The sequence below is a fragment of the Petaurus breviceps genome, unplaced genomic scaffold, assembly GCF_028583685.1.
Source record: "Petaurus breviceps papuanus isolate PSGF00001 unplaced genomic scaffold, PetGlider_PUasm1.0 91133, whole genome shotgun sequence".
Taxonomy (NCBI): Eukaryota; Metazoa; Chordata; class Mammalia; order Diprotodontia; family Petauridae; genus Petaurus; species Petaurus breviceps.
The window spans coordinates 7,034,599-7,060,445 of record NW_027187419.1 but is presented as its reverse complement, the minus strand read 5'-3'; the positions used below and the strand labels follow the sequence as shown (position 1 = coordinate 7,060,445).

Below are 25,847 nucleotides of genomic sequence, written 5' to 3'. Positions count from 1 at the left end.
GGAGTGAAGAAGAGGAGGAGAGAAGAAAGGTAGATAGAGGAGAGGAGTTATTATTGGGAAGCAGAAGTAGAAAAGGAGGGGAAAATAAAAGAGGGGGTGAAACATGGCTGTAACTAGGGTGGGGGCAATCAGGACTTTTCCCATGGTACTGAAATCTAGAAAATACAGCAATTTAAAATAATTTTAAAAGACTGTACAATTAAAAAATTATTACATTTACATTTTGACAGCCCTTTCACTCCTTCAGCAGTGTCAAAACAACTGAGATTAGCACCTAGTTAACAGGAGTAATTAGTTAAATTGGGAAGCTTCCATATGGTACAGCTTTACAACAGGTGAGGTCCTCCCCAGCTTGGATTCCCTTCATTAGGTGCTGGTCTCTTCAGTGGTGGCCTCATTGTACCCTGGGGTCTCCCCCACTGGACCATTGTCCAAGGAGCTTAACTAACCCCATCTTAATTACTTCTTATATTATTTTTGCATCATTAATGATGAAGTTGACTGAAGGGCTTTTTTGGGGAGACTGCTTGCTCAAAGCATCAACAATAGTAGTGGCTCTGGGTAGAAAAGCAAGGAGGTGGGGGGGAAAGGGAAGAATGGAAGGCTAGAGAGGAGAGCATAGAAAGGTAGGGAAAGGAAAGAATAGGGTGAAGAGAAGGGAAGGGTAGGGACAAGGAAGAGGAGAATGGAAGAAAGGGAAGGAAAGGAAGGGAGGCAAGGGGGTAAGAATGATAAGGGGAGTAAGGATAGAGAGGGGAAGGGAAGGAAGAGAAGAGAGGGATGGAGAGAAAGAGTGGAATGGAGAAAAGGGAAGAAATAGAAAAGAGAAAAGAACAGAGAAGAAGGTGAAAGAAGGAGAGGAGACAAAGTCACTAGCTCAGTTAGGTACAACATGGAAATCGAGCCGGTGCCAGGCGCATCCGCCAGCTTATTTGCATCCAAAATGAGAATCGGAATGATGGGAGATGATGTTCACAGTTTATGGGCAATTACATCTAAATATCACACTCACTCTGTCAATTCTTCACTGGAGCTGTAGGCAGGCCTGTTCTATGACTCTGGGACAAGCAGGAGGCTGCTATGCTCTCACTGGGGGAAGGAAGGGACAGTCAGGAGGGAATCTGGCATCAAAAGCCAAGCTGGATTGGGGTAGCAGTGCAGCATGTGCTACTACTGTGCCCCCTCCCGCAGGGGCCCCCAGTGGCCTCTTCCATCGATTCTCATGTATTTGGCAAGACTTCCCTTAAACCTCCCCCAAACCCCACTATCTTAACCTGCCCTCCCCCATACATCCTCAACATCCACACCTCCGTTAATTGAGTACTGATTTGGGATTTAACTCTGCCCTGCAGTTAATGGGTCTGGGTCCCAGAGCCTGGGGCTGTCTCTTGCAGTTCCCTAGCAACCAGAAGAGAAGGAAAAGTGCAGGGTCTCATCACCACAAGATGTTAAAGTCATTAATATTCATTAGCAGTAGCTGTATTTGGCTGCTAGGAAATGTTCTGGAGAATCATGAGTAGGGGGAATAGAGAGATGGAAGGGAGGAACATGCAAGCAGATTGTGCAGTAAACTTGTATGTTGCACACATGTAATGGCATGTTTATGTTCTTATGTGTGAATATGTATGTATAGATGCATATGTACCATATGTGGATTTGTATACAGAGCTAGCTTTATCCTGAGTAAGTTTTACAGGGTGAAGAAAAGACCCCTCCCCTTCCTAAAATATCTACCCTGTGGCTCATTGATAGTGTCCCTAATTTCATCATTAGCAATTCATTCCTTTAGCTTCTCCCTATGGTCCTTTAAAAAATAATGTTGCATATCCCAGGATTATTTGTAAGTACTTGACACATTGGCATGAAAGTGTTTGATGAGAAGCTTTTCTTTGACAAATGAGCTTGAGAAAAGGGAGGGCCACTCTCTGGTGCTTGGGTTAGGAAATACCCCAAAGAAAAGAAAAATAAGAAAGGAGAAACTAAGGGCACTGTAGACAAACATTCCCCACTTCGTGATATTGTCTTATGTAGCCCAGGGCATATGTTAACCCTCACCCTGACTTTTTCCTTTAAGACTACAACTGGGCCATAAGAAGACATTTTGGAACAACTTTAGCTGGGTGTGTTGGAGGGTAGGGAAGGTAGGGTGTGTGGAGAGGTGTTAAGAGATGACAGCTCCTGGGTATGGTAGAAGTTGTTTTTGTGTTTGTCCTTTGTTTTCAAAGAGGACCATGGCATCAGGGAGATGATGATATGACTTGCAGTTGACTTTGATTTGAGTGAGGGAGGGCTGAGCAAGGTCACCAGCCTCTCTTTCTCCTCCAGAGCCATCTGGATCCAGTGACCAGATAGTCATCAGGATGACTAGAGATGAGCCAGGATGCAATGGGAGATGGCCCTTATAGGCTAAGGCTTTTTCATGTACTCACTTAGAGTGAGATAATGCCCATTCAATGAATAGGCCTCTTTCAGAAGTGAGTCAAGGGATGGCCCCTTTAATTAGAAAAAAGAAAAAAAAATCAAGCTGGGAGGGGAAGACCCTCAGGCTTGCTGTTCCAAAGAGAAAGTTACCATAGACCTTCACTCTAAGTCAGGAGAGCCCAAAATGTAGCCATTAAGTGGAGCTTGGGTAGGAATTGCTTCAGAATAAACTGGGTTTAAGGTTTTGTTTGGGGAAGGAAGGAAGGATACAGTGATACAGTGAACAGGTAAAAGAGGTTGTAGAACTGGGAGGCCAAAGTGTTTAGAGATGGCAGGGGTCTAGATGAAGAAGTTCTTGAGTCAGGTACTGAATTTATGGGGAGGGGGTACAAAGGAAGGGTATGGCTTGGGCTTTAAGAGGTGACAGCAACAGGGATCTCGACAGGAGAGAGTGATTTTTAAAGGAGGAGAGAGGATGGCTGAGTGATGGTAGTGGAGAGAGAGCTTGAGACTATCTGTGGGGAATGAGGATTATTCCCCTTTCTCCTGCTGGTCCTGTGTGTCAGGGAGGATTTGAGGAGAAACCAATCTCAGACACTGTGCTAAGAGAGGTGGTATCTTCAGAAGAATGTTTAGATTTCTTTAAGCATCAGAAGATTGAATGAATCTGCGAGAAGATCAAGGATCATGGCTGTAGTACTAGAAGATATCTTGGAGATCATGGCACTGGACTTGGAGTCAGGAGAACCTGAATTTACATCAGGATCCAAATATTTACTAGCTATGCGACCCTGGGCAAGTCACTTAGCCTCTACTTGCCTCAGTTTCCTCATCTATAAAATAAGCTGGGAAAGGAAATGGCAAACCACTCCAGGATCTTTGCCAAGAAAGCCCCAGATAGGATCACAAAGAGTAGGACATGAACAAAATGACTGAAGAACAACAACAGCAAAATAAGAGTAATAATATTACCTATCTCTAGTGCCAACATAATATTCACAGTGCCAATGGTGACTGTGAATATGCTGTCATACTTCTCAATTGCAAAATATAACAGACTCTCTCCATATAAGACAGAAACAGAACATTTATTCAGACACCAGAAAACCAAATTACCAAACCAGAGGCTGAATCCATAATAGCAATGAAGAAGTTAATACATTATAACACAGAGGAGAGCCACACCATCCTTTAACCTTCCCACAAATAAATACTATAAGCCTAGCTGTCACAGCAGGGGACAAACAGTAACAAACCTAGCTATCTTCTTGGGTGTATCCTCTCCTCCTTCAAGGTCTAACTGCTCTGACTCTGAGCATCCTGTGGGGTCTACTTCACCCTTCAGCAAACTCCTCCCACCACAGACTCCATGTGATTACATCCAGCCTATTAGGGGGCAAGGAAGATCTTCAAATTACCATTACCATTACACTATCTCCCAGAGATGTTATGAGAATCAAATGAGATGATAATTGTAAAGTGCTTAGCACAGTGCCTGGCACAGAGTAGGTGTTTTGTTGTGGTGTTTTTTTTTTTAATGGGACAGGTGATTTATTTCTTCCTATAAAAGAAATGCTAACCATAAAATCGTCATAATGCGTATTAGCGGAATGATTTAGAATGAATTCAGTAACTCACCTTGTAACTACTGTTACAATCAATTAAGAAACTAATTCTTAGGGCAGTTAGGTGACACAGTGAATACAGAACCAGCCCTGGAGTAAGGAGGACCTGAGTTCAAATCCGGCCTTGGATACTTGACACACTTATTAGCCATGTGACCTTGGGTAAGTCGCTTAACCCCAATCGCTCTCCAAAAAGCAAAAAACAAAACAAAACAAAATACAAAACAAACAAATTCTTAAGCTCATAAGAGCATCATAAAGTTTTTGCAAAATTTCTAATCATGGAACTTATATTTTGTCTCACTAGACACTGATCAAAAAGCTAAGTTTAATCTTTATTTTTGTAGTTTATTTTTTTATTTTTTAGTTCACATCATTCATTTCCAAAAGATTTTGAGTTACAAATTTTCTTTCCATTTTTCCCCTACCTACCACTCCAATCTGCTCTCTCCTATATCTTCCCCCATCCCCCCTCTGACTTCCCAGTAGGGCAGAGTGGATCTCTATGCCCCAGTGCCTGTATGTCTTATTTCACAATTACATATAAAATAATAACAATAATAATAATAATATATATTTTTAAACATTTGATTTTAAGCCTTTCAATTCCTCCCTCATCACCCACCTTTACTAGGAAGATAAGCAATTCAATATAGGTTTTACATGTGTAGCTATGTAAAGCATTTCTATAGTGGATATATTGTGAAAGACTGACTATATTTCCCTCCATCCCATTCCACCCCCCACTTGTTCTATTCTCTGCTTTGATCCTGTCCTTTTCAAAAGTGGGTGCTTCCAACTTCCCTCCCACCCAGACTGCCCTCTCCCTTCCATCATCCCCCCTCTCATCCCTTTCCCCCCCAGTCTCCTGTAGGGTGAGATACCCTATTTAGTGTGTATGTCATTCCCTTCCTAAGCCAAATTCATTGAGAATAAGGTTGACTCATTCCCTTTTGCCTTCCTGTTCTTCCCCTCCATTGTAACAGTTTTCCCTTGCCTCTTCTATATGAGATAATTTGCCCCATTGTATCTCTGCCCATCTCCTCACATTATATTCCTCTCTCACCTCTTGATTTCTTTCACCTTTTAAGTATCATCCCTTCCTATTCAACTGGTCCTGTGCCCTCTGTCTATGTGTACCTGTACACATATATACACATACTCACATATGTATTCATATGCCCATATACCCTCCTATATAGACATATATATATATATATACATTTCTATTCCCTTCAACTATTCTCATACTGAAAAAAGTTTCATAAATCACAATTATAGTTTTTCCAAGAAGAAATGTAAGTAGTTCAAATTTGATAAGTTCATTATGATTTCTTTTCCCTGTTTACCTTCTCTTGCTTCTTGTATCTGAATGTCAAATTTCCTATTCAACTCTGTTTTTTTTTTTTCAGCAAGAATGCTTGAAAGTCCTCTATTCCACTGAATGACCATATTTTCCCCAGAAACATGATACTCAGTTTTGCTGGGTAGGTGACTCTTGCTTTTAATCCCAGCTCCTTTGACCTCCAGAATATCATATTCCAAGCTGTTCGATCCCTCAGCGTAGAAGCTGCCAGATCCTGTTATCCTGATTGTGTTTCCACAGTATTTAAATTGTTTCTTCCTGGCTGCTTATAATATTTTCTCCTTGATCTGGGAACTCTAGAACCTGACTGTAATATTCCTGGGAGTTTTCTTTTTGGGATCTTTTTCAGGAGGTGATTGATGGATTCTTTCAACGTCTCTTTTGCCCTTTGGTTCTAAAACATCAGGGAAATTTTCGTTGAGAATTTCTTGGAGGATGATTTTAGATTCTTTTTTGATCATGGCTTTCAGGTAGTCCAATAATTTTAAAATTATCTCTCCTGGATCTATTTTCCAGGTCAGTGGTTTTTCCCATGAAATATTTCACATTGCCTTCTATTTTTTCATTTTTTGGATCTGTTTAATAGTATCTTGATTTATCATAAAGTCACTAGCTTCCATTTGCTCCAATCTAATTCTGAAGGAATGATTCTCTTCAGTGAGCTTTTGAGATTCTTTTTCCATCTGGCAAATTTGGCTTTTTAAGGCATTCTTCTCCTCATTGGCTTTTTGAGCCTCTTTTACTATTTGAGTTAGTCTATTTTTTAAGGTGTTGTTTTCTTCAGTCAGGTTGCTGACTCTCACTTCATAATTTTCTTGCATAGTTCCCATTTTCCTTCCCAATTTTTCCTCCACTTCTCTTATTTGGTTTTCAAAATCCTTCTCAAGCTCCTCTATGGCCTGCAAGCAGCTTATTCTTTTCTTGGAATCTTCTGGTACAGGAGTTCTGACTTTGCTCTCTTCCTCTTGTTTTATGCCCTGATCCTTTTTGTCCCCCAAAAAGGAATCCAGAGTTGGACCACTGTGCTTGCCTTGCTTCCCTTGTTTGCTCATATTGCCACTCAATTACTTGACTTTTGAGCTTTTTGCCACAGTAGAACTCTGCTACAAGAGCAGGGAGCTTTGTCCCAATTGTTGGGGTTTTTTTTAGCTGCTGCAGCTATTAGTTGGGTGCCTTCTCTAAAGCCTTCACGTGGTCTGGCAAACTGGTCACACACCCCAGGATCTCCACCCTAGAAAGCAATCCAGATCCAAGCAGGTTAAAGCAAGAGTGATTACCCCTCGGACTGGGCACTTGGTCCCCCTACAATATGCAGGCCAGGTGCTCTGAACCATCTGAGTGGCAGTGGCTGCATATCTGCCGCGCCTCAGCTGCTTCTCTCCCTGGAGGCAAAGGCTGGACCATACTACTGAATTCCCAGGTCCCAAAGTCCACACTGCACTGACCTCTCACTTTGTCCTTAGCATCTATGGGCTGATAATTCTGGAAATGGCCACAGCTGCTGGTGATCTGAAGTCTTTCCAGTGAGTGCTGGTCAGCCTGCCCTGAGGCTAAAATCTCAGGCTTGTGTGGAGCTGGGCTCGACTCCCAGAGTGCTTTGCTGGCTGCTTCCTGCCAGCCTGCAGAGCTTTTCTGTGTCATTTTGTGGGTTTTGTAGCTCCAAAGTTTGTTCAGAGTCACCTTTTACATGAATTGGAGGAGGTGGAAGCGGGAGCCGTGTGGAAGTCCTGTTTCTAGCCTTCCATCTTGACTCCCCATAGTAGGTGCTTTGTAAATGCTTCCTCTCTCCCTTACTCCTTCCTTCCCTTTCTTCTTCCCTTCCTCCATCATGTAGTCCAACCTTTCCCCACCACACACTTGTGTACACAGGCACACACACACGCACACACATTTTGCAAAAAAGATGCTGAAGCTGAGAGGTGAATCACCTTGCTTCAAGTCACACAGGTAAATCAGCAGCAGAGCCAGGATTCTAACTCAGGTGATCCTTTCACTTTTAGCCAAGTGATCTTTCCTCTGTGCTACAACAGAGGAAGTTTCTCAAAAGCCCGGGTGGTCTTGTAGGGCAGAGATTGGTGACTGGCAGAGGAGGGGGAGGGGGAAGACAATGACCGGTGCTACCACCAGCCAGCTACCTTCTCTGCTGATCCCCCCAGCCTCTGTTGACCCCAGATACCCCATGTGGTGCAAGCCCCCAGGCCAGGTGGTTGGATCTGGGGACCGATGAGTGGGGTGTATGTAGTCTGCTCCACCTAAAGCTTCCTGAAAGAGGTGCATGAGAGTCATGGGACACAGATGGGCGTGGATTGTCTGGAGGCCCAAGTCAGGCAGCTGGCCCTGGGGGGTGGAGGGGTGCAGCAGAGGCCAGCCTCTCTGCCCCCATGGAATCTGGAAAGTTGGTTTGGGGGCCTACCCTAGTTACTTTATACTAGTTGCTGAATTGCCTCAAACCTATGTCTAATGAAGGCTCCTTTTGTGTCTCTGGAGAGGGAGAGCTTCAATAAAGACTTGTGGTTAAGCCTAAGGCAATTCATCTCAGGTTCCCCTTTGATGGTTTCCTCCCTTGTATGGGCCTTTACTTTATAGCAAAGAGTCAGAATAAAACAAAAACCACTTTATCTTTATCTAAAAACAAAGCCTTCTACAAAAATATGACCTGTAAATTAAAAGGGTTCAAATAGAGTAAGAAACTCTTGAGGGTAGAGTTGAAAGTTGGCTAGCTTGTGATGAGGCAGAGGAGGGAGCGGAGAGGGGATTACTTCACCATATCCAACAGAGGTCAAACAGGTACATTAAGGCAAACAGTTAATTCTGTGCAAACAGATAGCTCCTTAAGTGGGTTAAGAATCCAGACAAAGCTCCAAAGTTTCTATTCATTTTGGGTTGTAGTAGCACATTTTCTTGCCATCTGCTTATCACTGGCACATGTCTCCTCTAGCCTTCTTTCCTTTCCCTGAAGACCAAAAGTCCTGAAAAACAAAAAGCTATCCCTTTCTTTCTATTAAGACTTCTGCCTCCCAGAATTCCTTAGTCCCTACTTCAAACTGGGAAAACTATATTTCCCATCAACTTCCTTCCTGATGAAAAAATACACTAATAACACTGTACTCTCCCCTGGTATGATGGAACTTGGGTGGAGGTGGTGGGGAGACAGATACCTGGAGGGTGTGGCATTTAAAACACAAAGTCAAGGGGCTGGGGATCTATGTGACTGGCAAATAGGGAGATATTAGCAAGACATTCGGAGGCCTAATCTGGACCTAAGTTTGTCCCTCTAAAAGAGAGTGGATCATTCTTCCTTCTCCTACAGAGGATATAATAAGACAGGATAGCTTTTAGCTTTAAAAATAAAAGGCATATGTAAAATTGCAAATGTTGGTATTATTCTGGAAACCATTGAGAAGGAAAAACATTCACCTAGACTCATGGGGTCCAAGTCAGCTCAACCCTGGGACTGGAGCTCAGAATACTCTATAATATTGTGTTCTTCGGTGAGACCACTTGAAAAGAAAGTGTGTGTGTGTGTGTGTGTGTACACATGTACACAATGAAAAACAACTCATATTATAAGCTGCATTCAGGTTTTATACAAGTCAGCTTTAGTGGGAAAAGGCAGCCTATACTCGTATCAATATACTACATTAAACTTCCTCTAAGGTTCTGGAGGAGTAAGACTTTATTCTTATTTAACTGTGGCTCATTCATTTATACTTATTTTAGTCATTTTCAGTCATTTTTAACTCTTCTCAATCCCTTTTGGGGTTTGTTTTTGGCAAAGATACTAGAGTGGTTTGACATTTCCTTTTCCAGCTCATTCTCCAGCTTCTAGTGACTTGCCCAGGGTAACACAGCTTCTAAGTGTCAGAGGATGGGTTTGAACTCTAGAAGAGAAGTCTTCCTGACTCTAGGACCCAGGGGTGTATCCACAGCACCACCTAGCTGCCCCCATTCATTTATAAAGCAGATATTTTTCTTCCTCTTTTCTTCTTCCCCAATCTCCTCCCTCTTTCCTTCCAATTTCCATTTCTTTTTTGAAATGGTTAAAGTGCTTGATGCAATTAGCTGTTAATTGTTAGCAGCTGTAGCCATTATCAGTTTAATGCCTAATTAATTGTAACAATTAATGCTGCCTAGACTACCCTGTTTTAGGAAATGTTTGTGGGAGAAGGGTTTTTGAGTTACAGCTTAATTAATTTGCCTCCAATTTTTAGCATTTAATTAAATATCCTAAATCTGATGTTATTTTTCCCATATAATGGATCAAGGATCAGAGGGCCAATTCTCTGCATGGCATCCTCCTCTTGAAGCTTCCAGGACTGAGAGAGAGGCTAAAACTAGTTATAGAAAAGTTGCTACTTGATATCACTCTGTAGTCAGCCCCTGGCAGCATGGAACAGCATCAGCCACATGGTCTTGCTGATGAACCAGGTCTATAACTTCCTCTGCGTGTGCAATAGCAGCTGATCGATTGTAATGTGTGTGTGTTTTTAAGAAAATAAAATACCATGAACCTCAGCAGAAAATCCACTATAAATGAAATATGCCAGAGATGGAAGAGGATTATGTAGTAAGAGTCAAGAGATCTAGTTATGTGACATTGAGGCAAGTCACGTGATCTCTTCAGTACTGTTTATTTGTGGGTAAAATTATATCACAAAAAAAGACTCCTAAGCTCAAAACATCTTATTCTGATGTTCAATGAATCGAAAAAATAGTTACCAGCACCATCCCTGGAATCAGGAAAACCTGAGTTCAAATTAGGCCTCAGACACTTAACACTTACTAGCCATGTGACCTTGGGCAAGTCACTTAACCAAGATTGCCTTGCCCTCCCCCCTCCAAAAAAAGAAAAAGCAAAAAAAAAAATAGCTACCATAATGGAGATACTATGTAGATCCTGATTTTTAGAATATTTCCAAAATTAGTTTTATCAAAAATGGAGGGGGAGGAGAAAGTGCCTTTGCTTAATTCCAATCTTTGAAAGGTAAATGGAATGCTCAAGCTATTTCTCAACTCTGCCCCAGATTTTGAATTTGGCTACTCAAGACCCCAACAAGCTGGCCAAAAACCAGCGGGTTAGGAACACCAGGGAAGATTCTAAGCTATGTAGAAGAGCTGACAAGTTGATTCTCAGAGTATTCAGCTTGAGTGAACTTGGAAAGCAGTTGGAGAGCTTGCTTTTGTTACAAAAATGAGAACCCACCATGTTTTAACCTGGGGTAGATATCCCGTGGCAGATGAGTATTTTTTTTTTTGAAGCAAATATGGTATAGTGAGAACCAGCATGGTACAATAGATAAGACACCGTACTTGGAGTCAGAAAGACCTGGGTTCATATCTTGCCTCAGACTTGCACTGCATGACCCTGTGCTAAGGACTTTACAAATATTGTCTCATTTGATCCTCACAACAACTTTGGGAGGTAGGGGCTAATACTATTCCCATTTTACAGATGACAAAACTGAGGTTTAGAGAGGTTCACACAGCTAGTAAGTATGGATTTGAACTTAGATCTTCCTGAATCCATGCCCAACACTTTACCATTGGACCTTCTAGCTGAGGGGTTAAACTCAATGACTTTATCATTATTTCCAGTTCTAAATTTGTTTTCCTATGAAGCTACTCTAGATATTGTATCCAATACAAGGCATATTTTTTAAAAAATGTTATTTTTTATCTTCTGTTTTAATATAACGAGTATTTCTCAACGTATCCCTCATCCTTTCACTGACCAGAAAACCACCCCTTACAATAAAGAATACTTGGGAGGGGGGGTGGAGGTGGGGGCAGGTGAGGGAAGGAAAATTAGTTGGGCAAAACTAACATATCAAAAAATTCTGACATGATTTGCAGTGTTCCTCACCTCACTTCTGCAAAGAATCTAGAGAGGTGTCAAGAAATCATTTATAAGAGACACATTGACAAATGAAGGAATATCCAGGGTAAAAGTGATTAGAATAAAGGATTTGGAAACCACAATCTAACTTCACCAAATTGCAGATATGGAAGGGATTTCAGAGGCTTCTTTATACCTAACCAAGACTGCACTCTATAGTGGTCAGCCAGACTCTGTTTGAAGACCTCTGGGAAGGGGAAACCAGAAGAGCCTGAGGCAACCCACTCTACTTTAGGATACTGTTAATTGGAGGCCAGACTTTCCTTTCATTAAACCTAAATTCTGCTCTTTGGGACTTTCATACATTGGTCCTAGTTTTGCCCTTTGAGATGTGTATAAATCTGATCGCTGGTAAAAATTTGAAAATGTTTTTTGAAAATGTTAAAGAAATCTCGTCTCTCCCTCCCTCCCTCCCTCCCCCCCCTCTCATCTTTATCTCTATATAGAAAGTTATATAAGCTGATGTTGATGATGATGATGATGATGAAGGATCTGATGAAGAAATTGGGTGTGAAAAAACCTGGTGAAAAAACCGACTTTGGGGAGACATGATCTCTGTCTTTAAATATTTGAAGACCTGTCATGTGGGGGCGGGATTAGATTTATTCTGTTTTGCTTCAGAGATGAGAACTTCTATCCAGTGGATAGAAGATGCTGGGAGACAGATTTCTGCACAAAGTAAGGAAGAATTTTCTAACAATTAGAGCTGTTCAAGAATAGAATGAACTGACTCAGGAGGAGATGAGTTCTCTATCACTGGGACTACTCAAATAGAGTGAATGACAATCTGACAGGGATTTCTGAGCTTTAGATTTCTCGTCTTTCTAATGGTGATGATAACATTCACACAAACTGCATTACAGAGCTGCTTTGAGTAAAACACTTTGTAACCTTAAAGTTCGACATAAATGTGAATGCTTATTATTGTTTCCATTACTGTAGAAAGAATTCATGTTGGGGTAGGAAGATGGACTAGGTGACCTGTAAGAGCATTTCTATCTCTATTCTTTAATACTCTGGGTAGGTACTTTAGGAGTAAAGCAGGAGTAAGAATGGGAAGCATAATCCAATATAATTGATGAAGAATCAAAAAAAGAGTGATTAGTAATTTAGCATTTATTAAGATCTTGTGGGGTATATGAGGTATTCAGGGAGGACTAACGCCTCTGATTTCAGTGCTTGTCAAACCCTTTTTACAGCTGCTCATCCACCTTTGGTGTCCACCTGCCCCCAACTCTTATCTGTGACTCCAAGGGGCCGTATCATACACAGCTGCCACACCCTGGTAAAACTGTCTTGGCAGACTGGCTCAAAGCTGTTGGTGAGTTAGGAGGGATTAGGCGCCTACCCTAAACATGTAAAGACCTTCACTGGTGGAATAGGTGGATAAGAACAGTTTGTTCCAATTGCAAAGAAGGCATCTTAAACAGGTGGATGGATCACTGAGAGCTTGGTCAGACACTGAAGACACCAAAGTCATGCACTGCATCCTGGGCCATTGCCAGTTGTCCTGACTTTTATCTTGCCACTAAATTTGATAATCCTGGAAGAAGAGAGAGTGAGATTGATTATGTCAAGGAACTCTGCCTCACTTAACTTCAATTCATGTGCAAGTCAAAACATGACCTGGTGATATCATCTGTCCTCTTCAAAAAAATGAAAGCCAAATGACAACAAAAATTAAATTCTTATTATGTTCCAGACACTGTGTTAAAGGAAAAGCCATCCCTACCTTCAAAGACCTTACATATAAATGATGCAGACAACAGGACATATAAATGGATTAATACAATTAATACAAGATTAATACAGAATTAATGGAATTTCAAGGGAAGAAAGCATTAGTGTGGAGGACACCTAGAAAGACCTGGAGAAGATTGAATTTACAATGGGTCTTAAAAGAAAACAAGGATTGGGGAGTCTAGGTGGTGCAGTGAATAGGGCACCAGTCCTGGAGTCAGGAGGACCTGAGTTCAAATCTGACTTCAGACACTTAACACAAAACTAGGCATGTGACCTTAGGCAAGTCACAACCCCAAGTTCTCTGCCTTCTCCCCTCCAAAAAAAAAAAAGAAAAAAAAAAAGAAAACAAGGATCCTAGAAAGTGGCAGGAAGAAGATGGCCAGCATGGGGGACAACCAGTGCACAGTCGTGGAGTCTGTAGAGTATGGGCAGAGGATTAATGTGAAAAAAAGACTGGAAAAGTAGAAAAGGGTTAGTTTGTGAAGAACTTTAGATACCAGAGTTTATATTTTATTTCAGAGGTAACAGAGAAACATTGGAAATTATTGAGGGACATGGTCAGAGCAACGCTTTAGAGAAAAAGCACATTGGAGAATTTTATGAACTTATGAATTATTATCGATTATATGATCAGATCAAGAGGACTTGAAACTCATAATAGAGGAAGGGAGAAAATATCCACATATATCTTCCAAGCCAATTACCCCAGAGAGCAACAGGTAAAATACAGAAAGAGAAATATCAGTGGAGAGGCCCTCTAATAAGAAGGAACAGTATCTAATAAGATAGCAACAAAACATATAGCCTTTGCTGTTCATACACAAATAAGCAAAACTGAGGTAATAAAGAAAGTAACCAGAGATCTCAATGCAAGGGGTAAATTCAATCTCAGAGGTACTATTGAGACTTGGTAGATAGGATAATGACTATGGAAAGATATACTTATTAAAAAAGATCAGATTTTTAAAAATGGGGAAGTTAGAGTAGCATCAGAAAGAAACATGCACTTGAGGACACGAACTGAAGCAGGGAAAGAGTTTGAGTGAAAAATCAGTGAAGAGAAAAAGAAGTCAATTATAGCAGAAACTGTTTGCTACCCCAGAAGGAAAAAAGTGTATCATGAGGTTGGAAAGCAGATCATAATCCTGGCATGAAGAGAGTACTGATGGAGGTCTTTACCAGTTCAGACGTGCCTTGGGACTCTGATACAGCTGATACGCTTTTTGATTTACCTCAATGATGACTGAATTCTTCAAAAGGAAGCAACCAGAGGAGCTGCTCTTCTGGACCTGATGCTGACCAATACAGAGACATTGATTGCAAAAGTAAAAATGGTGACTTTCACCTTAGAGTATTGGAGCTTGTGAATGCCAGCCAAAGACAAACAGCTGTGTGTGGGAAGCAGTGTTTGCACACAGTTAGTCAAAACTGCTAATTATCCTTTGGGCTATTTAGGAAGCATCCTTGATGCTGGTGTTAGGGGAGTCAGGAGTCTTCTCTAGACAGTAGACAGGAGCTTCTTAATATGGAAGCTGGTGTGGACTGAGAGGGAGAAAAGCAGCAGTGCATATTTAAGGAGTCAGGGCAGAGAAGAGGGTGTGTGTGTGTGTGTGTGTGTGTGTGTGTGTGTGTGTGTGGAAACTGAGTGTGTGTTGGGAGCTTGGGAGACCCAGTGATTGTGTGTGAACCTAGAGCAGAGGGAGTGTGTTTGTGTGCAAAAGAGTGAGTGCTTTGGGAATTCTGCGTGGGAAGGCTAACAGACTCCACCCTTACATTGGGCCCTGAAAAACTGAGAAACAGGGTCTTCTTGCATCCCACCACCCTTCGCTATAGCCATATATGTTTTCCAGAGCATTGATGTTCAGTTACTAATCACCTTGGCATTTAGATTCATGTCTTTTTTATCTGAAACATAATTTTTGCCCCTTGTAGCCTCTTATACTTCCTGCATAGAAAAAAAAGATCCCTGGGGGCTACAAGCAGATTTAGAGCTGAAGCTGAGTGAAATCTCCAGCAAAAGGATATTGGCATATGCCAAGACTACTCAATCACAGTTCTTTCATTCCTTTGGTGTTTCTGATTGGTATCCAGAGAATGAGTGTAGCGAGGGCAGCTTTCCTGGTGACCCCTTGTCCTTTCAGCCCCCACCAGTATGACTCCTGCTTGCTTCTTCTACTTTGGATTAGCTTGGCTCTCCTGTTTCCCTGAGGCTCAGGCTCTGAAGGAAGAAGGAAGCATGCCTAGTTCCTTAGTCAGCCTGCAGCTGTGACCCTCTATAACCCTCTTCACAACTTTCTTTGCTTTGCTGTCTCTCTTTCTCTGGTGTCACTTGGGGCAGAGCCCAGACTATGTTGGGGTCAGGTCAGCTATTTATCCTTCCCACTGCCAGGAGGCCCTTGCTCCTTCCTACAGTCAGGTGAACCAAAAATCAGCAAGATTAGAGGTTCTTCATGATTTTTTTTTGTGTCATGGATCCCTCTGGCAGTCTAGTAAAACCCAGGTTTCACAAAGATAATGCTTTAAATGCATAAAGTCAAATACATAGGATTATAAAAGAAATCAATTATCCTGTAATATAGATATCATTTTTTAAAATTAAAAAGTAAAGTTAATGGACCCCAGATTAAGAATTCCTTGTACTAGACATTTTTTTTCTCTCTGTGGCTCCTTTTGTCACTTTGTTTTCATGGCTTAGGTCATAGTCCTCAGGCACTGGTAAATTCAGATTAGGAAGGTGTAATGAGAATGCAAATTTGGAAGATCTTCCCTGCCCCTAGGCTAAAGTGCACCTGAAGCCTGGGGTGGGAGGCTTGTTTTTCAGTAGATACTTCTTGATTAGCCAGTGAGTCAATAAGGTTGTTACATTCTCTGAGCCAGGAGAAGGCTATATAAGCCCTGATGTGTAGCTTTGTTTTGGGGGCTCACTTTGAGAAGTGTTCTGTGATTTGATCTGTATTCTGGGAAGCCGTTGTCCAGGGCCCCCCCGGCTTTGAAAAACCCAGATGTGGAAACCCAGATGTTGACTGGGTATGGATGTAATGGTTGGACAGTTTGGAAATCTGTCTACTTGATCTGTTTCTGTCTTGATAATTCTGCCTGTATACTTTGAAGTTCGGGGTGCCGACCTTTTTCCCCTGAACAAGGTAAATGATATATGTCTGACTGATTAAAGTAAGCTTGTTAACTCATTTTGAGTTGCTTTCCTTTATCAAAGCAGATCCAAGAACCTGTGTGAGCAGCCACCCTAGAGACTCCAGGGTGCTTGCTGCTACAGAAGGAAATTAACAAGAACTAGCATTTATGTTGTTCAGTTGTGTCTGACTCTTTGTGACCCATAGACCAAAATATGTCAGGCTTTTCTGTCCTCCACCAACTCTCCAAGTCTGTCCAAGTTCATGTACATTGGTTCCATGATACTATCTATCCATCTCATTCTTTCTTTCTGTCTCCAATTTATACAGCTCTTTAAGGTTTGCAAAGTGCTTACATTATATTGTCCTTGTACATTTAAAAAAGTTTGAAATATATAATTTATGGGTAATTAATAATTTTACTAAAAATGCTACCATTTTATTAATAAAGTAGGTCAGTAGCAGTCTTGAATGCCAAAGACCTCTCATGGTGGTGGGCTTACAGTTTATATGCCCTTGGAAGAGTGGGTGTTCCTGAAGGTAACAATTAACTCTGATTCATTAACAATTAATGAAGGAATGAATATTACATGGAGAAGTGGGCTCACTTCAATAAGGGACTGAAAGAGTAACATCATGTCTCTCTTGGACAAAGAGACTTTCACTACACTCAGACCACCTCCAACCTTGGGCAATCTAGCCATAGGTTCCCAAAGTGGATGATACTGTCCCCTGGGGGGGGCACTGGAATGATCCAGGGAGGCAGTAGTAACCTTGGGTACCATTGGGGGGGGCATTGAATAAAGTAAGTGGGCGGTGGAAGCATAAGGAAAGAAGAGAAAAGAACATTTTGGAAAACCTCTTCATATATGTTTCATCTGTTGTGTAACAGAATTAAACTCATAGTGATTACATTATTTTCCAAATAAATACACAAAATGCAAGTTGTAACTGATCAGAGGTCAAGTCTGCTGACAGGTCTTAACAAGCAAGTGTTGGCAGGTGAACATGTCACACATTGTTGGGAGGTCCAGTATGCATCAGCAGGAATATATGAGTGCAATGACATGTTTAAAATGCAATACTATATGGTTACATGATGCAATATTGCATCACCAAAATTTCAATGCAGAAACCTCCTCCACAAATTTATGATAAATTATTAAATTTAAGATTTGTCATTTAAAATATTTTATATATTTTTTGAGATGTTGCAAATTTAAAAAATCTGTTAAAGGGTTAAAGAAAGTAGGTTTGCAGAGGGGTAATGAGTATTTTTTTAAAGGGGGTAGTAAGCCAAATGAGTTTGGGAACTTCTGATCTAGTTCTACCTCTACCCAAAGGATCTACCTCTGTGTAAACTCACTTGAATGGAACACAATGGGCAGGAATTCACCTTAAATAAGATGGTCTAGGTGGGGTAAATTTTTGGCAGAGGTCAGTAATGTCCTTCAAAGGCTGGGTTTTGAACAAAGAAATAGGACAGGGATAAAGCCTGGATCTCCCCCATAACTGGTTGTTAATAATAATAATTTCTCTCACCATATTTGATCCTTATAACAACCCAGTGAGAGAGGTGCAAAAAAGAATTACATTTTAAGAGAGTATTCCTCTGGTCACTAGTCCTTAAACTCCACTACTGGTCTGTCATGGCAAAAATTCAGGATTAGGAAGCAGAGTTCAGTTGGAAAGATGCTTTTTTGTCAAGAAGATAAGGTCATTCTGGTGTTTTTTGTTTGTTTTGGGGAGAAGTAATGGGGGAAGATTTGATTAAAAGGGGCCACTTGCAAAGTTTGTACTTTAGAAACAGAGCTTAGTTATTAATTTAGAAAATATTTAAATGTCTTTAGTTTCTTTTAGCTTGAGGAATAAAAATAATGCTTTTTATGATTGAGTATTCATTAAACATTTGCCTCTAAACAATTCATGTTCCTTAATGAAATGTTTTGTGCTATCCAACTGCTAAGCAAAGGAATGATAATATTGAGAGTGAATGAATGTGCCTATGCTATGGAATTTATGATAAACGAGGAGGTGGTAAACTAGGCATAATCTGATATGTACCATATTGGGGGGAAGACAGATTTCAAAGAGTTCAAAGAAAGGATAGGTAGGAACATGAACTAAAATTCTTCAGATAAAATTGGCCAGAGGTCAAAGATGAAAAAAAAAAGTATAATCAATAAAAGAAACTGATGTGAACACACAGTGACTGCCTCAGTGAATGGATATTTTTTTTTAAGCAATTGGGGTTAAGTAACTTGCTCAAGGTTACACGGCCAGTTATTTTTGGGTGTGGTACTAAGTGTCTGAGCCCAGATTTGATCCCCAGGTCATCCCGACACTGGGGCCGGTGCTCTTACTCTCTGAGCCACCTGGCCTCCCCTTAGTTAATGGAGATTTTAAGAGATATATACAAAATATAGAATCAAACGCAAGATACATGAGGATAAAAATTTTAAATCATGTTAAGGTCCTGTAAAATATAAAATGTAAAATAAAGGCAATATCAGGAAAACTCAATCTCAGAAAGAACTAAGACTGGGGATGAATTTTATGAATAGCAAATGGTTTTCTTTTCTTCCTTTTTGTTTGTTTTTTTAAAACTATGTTGGGATCAAGAAGATCAAATAAAGGATAGAACTGCTCCTTGCAATGGTGGGATAAATAAAGCACAGCACCATTCAACTCTTATTTTGTTTCTGTTTTTTTTCCTAGAAGAACCATTTTTGGAATAAGAAAGATACAACAAAAATGGTAAACAGTTAAAACCTAAGACATCTATCATTTATTGATGACCCAGAAAGGTATTCAATGAGTTGAAGTCGGTAGGCATGAGTGAACTATATCCTGACTTAACAAATGTGATTAGTGAGTTGCTGTCAATGAGCTCTGAAAAATCATTGGGAAGAAGAAAAATCATCATAGTACTGAAGAAGGTAGAATACCTCAACTTTCAAAAAAAAAGTAAAAAAAGGAAGATGAAGGATATAAACCATAGATTATTGTGAGGGGATTAGACTAAATGATCTCTGAGAGGTATCTTTCAATTCTAAGAATATGTGATTTCTGGAAATATATTGAACCATATTATGAAAGGGTGTAATGCCAAGCAAAGGCAACTTCCCAAGGTTCAAAATTCCAGCATAGCTGCTCTCCATTTTATTCAGTGACAAATTAAGAACAGAGGAAATCAAAATATAGCATAATTCAAAATACAGCATTCACCAAGTGTAATTCAATAATTCCCAAGTAATACTCTACCTACCCCTGGACATTATAATTCATTTAGTCAATCCCAAAGACCCTCTTCTAAGTACTACTCCACCCCTAGGCAATACATTCATTTAGTTGATCACAAAGCACAAAAAAGTCAAAAGTTCCCCATCCTTGGATCACAACTGAATAGGCCATCTATCCCAGAGTTACCACAAGCTTAAGCACATCATTTAATACCCAAAGAGAGGTCTTTTCTTCATCTCGACTCAAGGTAAGTTCTCAGCAATCTTTGTTCCTGGGGAGACAAAACTTAGCAAGGCCACAAGATACATTGCCAGTACCTTCATTAATTCATTCTTTGTCTGCGCCCTAGGACCCCTGAAAACATTAGCAAAACTCTCTTCCAGGATTTCTGTAAATATACAAGAAAATCCTTCTTCAGGGCTTCTGAACCAACAGCAAGGTTCCAGAACCTCTGCAACAACAGCATTGGCCTTCACCAGTGGACAAATCTGGCAAAACAACATCAAAACAGACAGACAAAATACCAGCATAACAGCCATGTCTCCTCAGTCCTTGGCAGCTCTGGGTGGCAGCTCTCAAGAGTCCTGGGCAGTTCAAATTGGCCTCAGTAATCCTGTCCATTTCTGCCTCCACGATGCTGCTTCCAAAAAAATTCTTCTACCTCTCTCTCTGCTTGTGTCTCTCTATATACACGTTACCAGCTCCTCCTACTTCAGCCCTCTCTTTTCACATCAACAAGTCCGTCCTACAAGTGGGATTCACAAGGTCTGGGTTTTAACACAATCAATCTGAAAACCAAGCCAATACAGGGGGATCTTTAAATTACATTACTATTACAGAGGGGTGGCTCATGAGTATTTAGAAAAGGAAATTCTGGGACAGGTAGGTGGCACAGTGAATTGAGCACCATCCCTGGAGTCAGGAGGATCTGAGTTGAAATCTGACTGCAGACACTTAACACTTACTAGCTGTGTGACCTTGGGCAAATCACTTAACCTCAATTGCCCTGCCTTCTCCCCTCCAAAAAGACCCCCCCCAAAAAACCAGGAAATTCTGATAGCAAAGGGTCAGCATGGTTTCATCAACAACAGGTCATGTCTGACTGGATTTCATTTCTCTTTTTGATAGCATTACAGACTGGTAGAACAGGAGAATGCTTTAGACATAATAAAATACAATACACTTGGATTCCAAGAAATTTTAGCAATTTCTGTAATATCCTTGTCGTCAAGATGTAATGAGGTGAGCAAGATATGGTTACAAAGATTTGAAAGTGGTTCCAAATCACACACATTTTGCGATTTATTTGGTGTATTGATTAATTCTGCTGATGTTTTCTTTCTTTTTAAAAATATATTATTGATATTATAGTATAATATCATATATATTATATTATATATTATATAATTATAATATATATTATATAATAATATAAAAATATATATTGATATGATATAATATCATATATATATAATATTAATAGAGCAGCTAGGTAGTGCATTGGGTAGAGTGGTTGACCTGGAATCAGGAAGACCTGAGTTCAGATGAATCTAACTACCCAACCCTAGGCAAATCATTTATTTAATCTCTGTCTCCCTCAGTTTCCTCATCTCTAAAATGGGGGTGATAAAAAATAACAGCTAACTTGCAGGGTTATTGTGAGAATAAAATGAGGTAACATTTGTAAAGCACTTGGTAAACCCTAAGCTAGCTACTGTTGTTGCTGTTGTTGTTATTATTATATTTTCAAGTAATTAAAGACTATTGTGTGGAATGAGGATTAGACTTGTTTTTCTTTGTTCCAGAGCATAGAACTAAGAATAACAGTAAAAGTTTCAGAAAAACAAATTCCAGTGTTATACAAGAAAAAAGAATAATAATTGGAACTCTGTAAAAAGTGGAATGGCCTGCTTCTGAAGGTTGTGGGTTTAACCTCACTGGTGGTCTTCATGCCATGTCTGAATGAAATAATAGCACTTACATTAATAATTACAAAATACTTTACAAATATTATCTTATTTTATCTCACAACAACTTTGGGAGGTAGGTGCTCTTATTATGCCCATTTTGTAAATGAAGCAACTGAGGCTTAGACAGGTTAAGTGAATTGCTTAGGGTCATACAACCAGTAAGTACCTGAGGATGGATTTGAACTCAGGACTTTTTGATTTTATTCACTGCACTACCTATCTGCCTTGATAAAGAGATAATAGAGATAATTCTTGTTCAGTTAAGATTAGATAGCTTCTGAGGTCTCTTATCTCTAAAATTTTGTGATTGTATGTATTAGACTATTGGGGGACAAAAAGAAACAAATGAGGATTTTCAAGGAACCCATAATAACAAAGGTAATGTGGAAGCTAGGGCAGTGAGGTGGCCCAGTGGCTAAAACACTGGGCTTGAAATCAGGAAGACTCATTTTCATGAGTTCAAATGTGACCTCAGACATTTACTAGCTGTGTGACCCTGGGCAAGTCACTTGACCCTGTTTACCTCAGTTCCTCATTTGTAAAATGAGCTGGATAAGAAAACGGCAAACCACTCCAGTATCTCTGTTTGTTTAACAAAATGGGTCACAAAGAGTAAGACACAACTGAAACAACTTAACAATAACCAACATGGAAGCCATATCTAAAACTGGAAGCTTATTCACCATTCCCATGAGGAAAGAGAACCTGGAATCTCAATTAGGAGGGAAACTGAGCTGAGGAAACCAGATCAGTGTAGGATGGGGCAGTAGCAGGCTTGAAGAGACCTCATCTGTTTGATGCCTATGGACTAGGAAATATAAGTTGATTGATGCTTATTAAATCAGACCTTTGATTAATGATTTTTGTCTTCCTAGGTCCCAGAAGTTCCCCAAAGCAAGCAAAAGTCTAAGGAGAATCAGAAAGATGGGCTATTAGGAAGAACTCATGTTTATTTCATGCTTTATCATTTCAAAAACATTTTCCTTCCAAAATACCTGTGACATAAATAGTTCACAAAACACTGTTGATAATTTGCCACCACTTTATATACATTATTGTCTTTCAGTCTCATAACAATCCTATTCAGGAAGTACTAAAATATAATTAATACTATTTTACAAATGGAGAAACTAAAGCTCAGAGAGGTTTAGTGATTTGTGTCCCACAACTAGTGTCAGACATAGGATTTGAACCTGGATCTTCCTGATTCCAAGACCAGAACTCTTTCTGCAAAACCATGGAGTAGAGAGAGAATATAGGGGGTCTGTGGGGAGAGTAGTGATGATACTCCTGGCCTAGGAATTATTGGCCTCAGCAGATGAGGAGGCTGGACAATTTGGGTTGCTGCTGGAGAGCTCCCAAAAGAATGCCCCACAAACTAGGCAAGTGGTCCTCCAGAGATAGTGCCAATTATCATCATAGCTAGAGTAAAGGGTAATTTTTGCTTACTTCCTTCCAGAAGAATTTGCTGATATGTTGCTGTGACAATTTCTTGGGAGGAGGACATAGGAGATAAGGGGGCTGAGACCCACAAGTTCTTGAATTCTAGCAGAGAAATGATGAGGGGGAGCATGCCTCATGTTTTTATTTTTTCCCTCTCCTGGTTCAAGTCTTATGACTCATGCTCAGTTTCCTTTATTGGTTTTCACACTTCAGTCCTGGGCAGCCAGACTTAGGTAGCAGCCACTGCAGGGAGACATTTCATTCCTAGAAAGTGATTTTTGGGAAAATCATTCATCAGCCTCTTGGGAACCTTTGAAAAATGGTGGAGGAGGAAGAAAAAAAGCGGGGGCTGGAGGGGAAGCAACAATAGAAGTCTTTATGTGAGACTTAATCTTGAAAAACTTGCCTCTTAGTTTTTCCATGAGAAAAGCAGGGACTAAACCATCTAATTCCCAGAACCAGTTTAGTTTTTTAACCATTTGAATAGGTCATGGTCTAGAACAGCAGTAGGGAACCTTTGACCTTGAGGCCACATGTGGCCCTCTGGGTCCTCAAGTGCAGCCCTTTGACCGAATCTAAACTTCACAGAACAAATCCCCTTAGTAGAAGAATTTGTTCTGTAAAACTCAAGGACCCCTGTTCTAGAAAGTGATTTTAAGAGCTTTAAGCCTGGGAGTCAGAAGACCTTAATTCAAATCTTTGTTCCATCACTTACCATTATGTGACCTAGGACCACTCTCTTCACATCTTAGAGCACTGATTTCTCACCTGTAAAATGAGGGTTGATAATATTAGGTGCCTTTTTTTCAGATCTGACATCTTAGGAATCTCTGATTCTCTGTTCCCAAGATTTAAGATTCTTACCTGGGGTAGGCTGGTAAATGTGTAACAACTGGTTTTCCAGAAGAAAAAATGGTATGCTAGACATACTTTAAAGTTGAATTTGTATTGTTAACATCTTCTCCATTACTTTAAGTGTGGACAATTAATAAAACAATGAATTAAACCCTGATTTGTAGCATTTGACCATTTCCGTGGCGTAAATGCTCATACTGAAAATTTAATAACCTGACCAAGCTGGTTCTGACCTAGCCATATATCTTATCCCCTTTTTCTCTTTATGTGGTAGTTGTGGTGAAAAGACCTTCTTTGTGTGCACGTCACTATGAAAGAATCTTCACTTGCTGCTTCTGCTTCCTCTCCATTCATTTAGTCCCTTGCTTTTGATCCTACCACTCCAAAGAAACTGATCTCTCAAAGGCCTTTTTCAGACACATACAAAACATCCCTTCAATGATCTCTTCTTGAATTTTTCCAGGGATTGACATCTAGTTTACAGGCCTGTAGTGTGAAGCATCTACCCTCTTTTTCTTATTAAGAAACCAGGACAACATCGGCCTGTCTCCATTCCTGTGACATCTTTTCTGATTGCTAGAGTTCCTTAAACACCACTCACGGTGGCCAAACAATTTCATTCAGGAGTACTTGAAAGAAATTCATCTGGGCCAGGTGACCTGCCATTCACATCTGGCTGCTCTCAATGACTTTAACAGTCCCTGGCTCTTGTGTAGGAGAGATTGGGAAACCAGGACAGAGGGAGAACAGGAGAACTCTTACTGGGACTGAAGGGAAGGAGAAGGCATCAAAGAGAAAAATTAAAAAAGAGGGTAGAGCTTATATTGGAAAAATGAAAATTAGAGCAGGGGAAAAGAACATTCTCAGGGAGCCTAGTAAAAATTTTTATATAGAAGAAAGCCAAGAATCCACACTTCTTTGGACACATATGTTAACAATGTTATACCTAGATAGAGAAGAAGGCTTGCTGATAAAGGAGAAAAAATACTCTAGATGAGTGGTCTCTAAGTTTTTTGGTTCACATACCATTATCAATAAATATGCATATATAGTCTATTTGTCCTGTGTAAAGACAATGTCTGAGACAGAAGCGCTGGATCTGTGCCTAATGAGCTGGATCCAGCACCCCCTGATTTCTTCCAAACTTGTCTGATGTGGGTTCAGTCTCCTTAAACTAATGCTCATAAGTTCCTCATCCTTCTTAATCCCTTCCTCAAAATGCCAAGCCATTTTGCTGCCAACATGACACCGATACAGTGTTGAAAACAGATGATTTATTTGAAAAATAAAAGCAGGACATGCACAAACTATATCTGATTGGGAGGAAGGAAGGGAGAGATAGAATTTGGAACTCAAAACTTTAAATGAAAATGTTAAAAAAAAAAAGAAAGAAATATAAAAGCAGGACAAAATCAGGAAAATACATTAACTGCAAATGTTCTCAATGCCAGCAGCTGAAGCCAAGCCACCGACACTTCCCCCTACTTCCTGTTCCAAACTTCCAAGAATGAACAGTTTCAAGTTTAGCCCATTCCTGGCTCTTCTACTTACTCTTCTCTAGACTCTAAGGAAAAAAGACAAGGTAGATTACTAGTTTGTACCTCAACTGACACCCCCCTCCCAATGGTATATTTTGATGTTTGACTAAAATGCCATTGGCCTCCCAATTGTCTAAGAGATCAGAACTCTGCCTCTACTGCCCCAGGGGCTGATGGTTTGAGGTCCAAGTAAACTGGAAGATGAATAAAACAGGTCCCAAGGCAAGAGTCAGAAAGAACAATTTAGCCTCCTTAAATTACACCAATATCCAATATCTGACATCACACTAAGGGAGAAGGAATTTCAAAGTCCCCTATAGGGCATGACATACTGTTTCACATTGTTTTCTCCTTCACCCCAGGGTTCCAAGTTTCCTACAAAACCCTTCTCTCAAAAATCTTCACTTTAAGCTATGTGTCTACTTGCCTACACTCACCTCCAACAGACAGTGCCTCTCTGATCCCAAAGACTTATGGGACCATTAAGGTACTGGAGAAACTTATCTATCTATCTATCTATCTATCTATCTATCTATCTATCTATCTATCTATCTATCTATCTATCCATCTATCTATCCATCTCTCTCTCTCTCTCTCTCTCTCTCTCTCTCTCTCT

The 25,847-nt window shown here is 40.3% G+C and overlaps 1 long non-coding RNA gene across 2 annotated transcripts in view; it reads right to left on the bottom strand.

Moving 5' to 3' along the window:
• Positions 1-25,847, bottom strand: part of LOC138155187 (uncharacterized) — a 90,339-nt gene that overhangs the window by 13,784 nt on the left and 50,708 nt on the right. The window contains exons 2-3 of one of the 2 annotated variants that reach the window (XR_011166769.1): positions 23,554-23,606; positions 12,169-12,851 (exon numbers count right to left, since the gene is read on the bottom strand). This is a non-coding gene — a long non-coding RNA (uncharacterized lncRNA). Of the gene's footprint in view, positions 1-12,168; positions 12,852-23,553; positions 23,607-25,847 lie in introns of those variants that run through there. The other variant, XR_011166768.1, reaches the window with a different exon arrangement.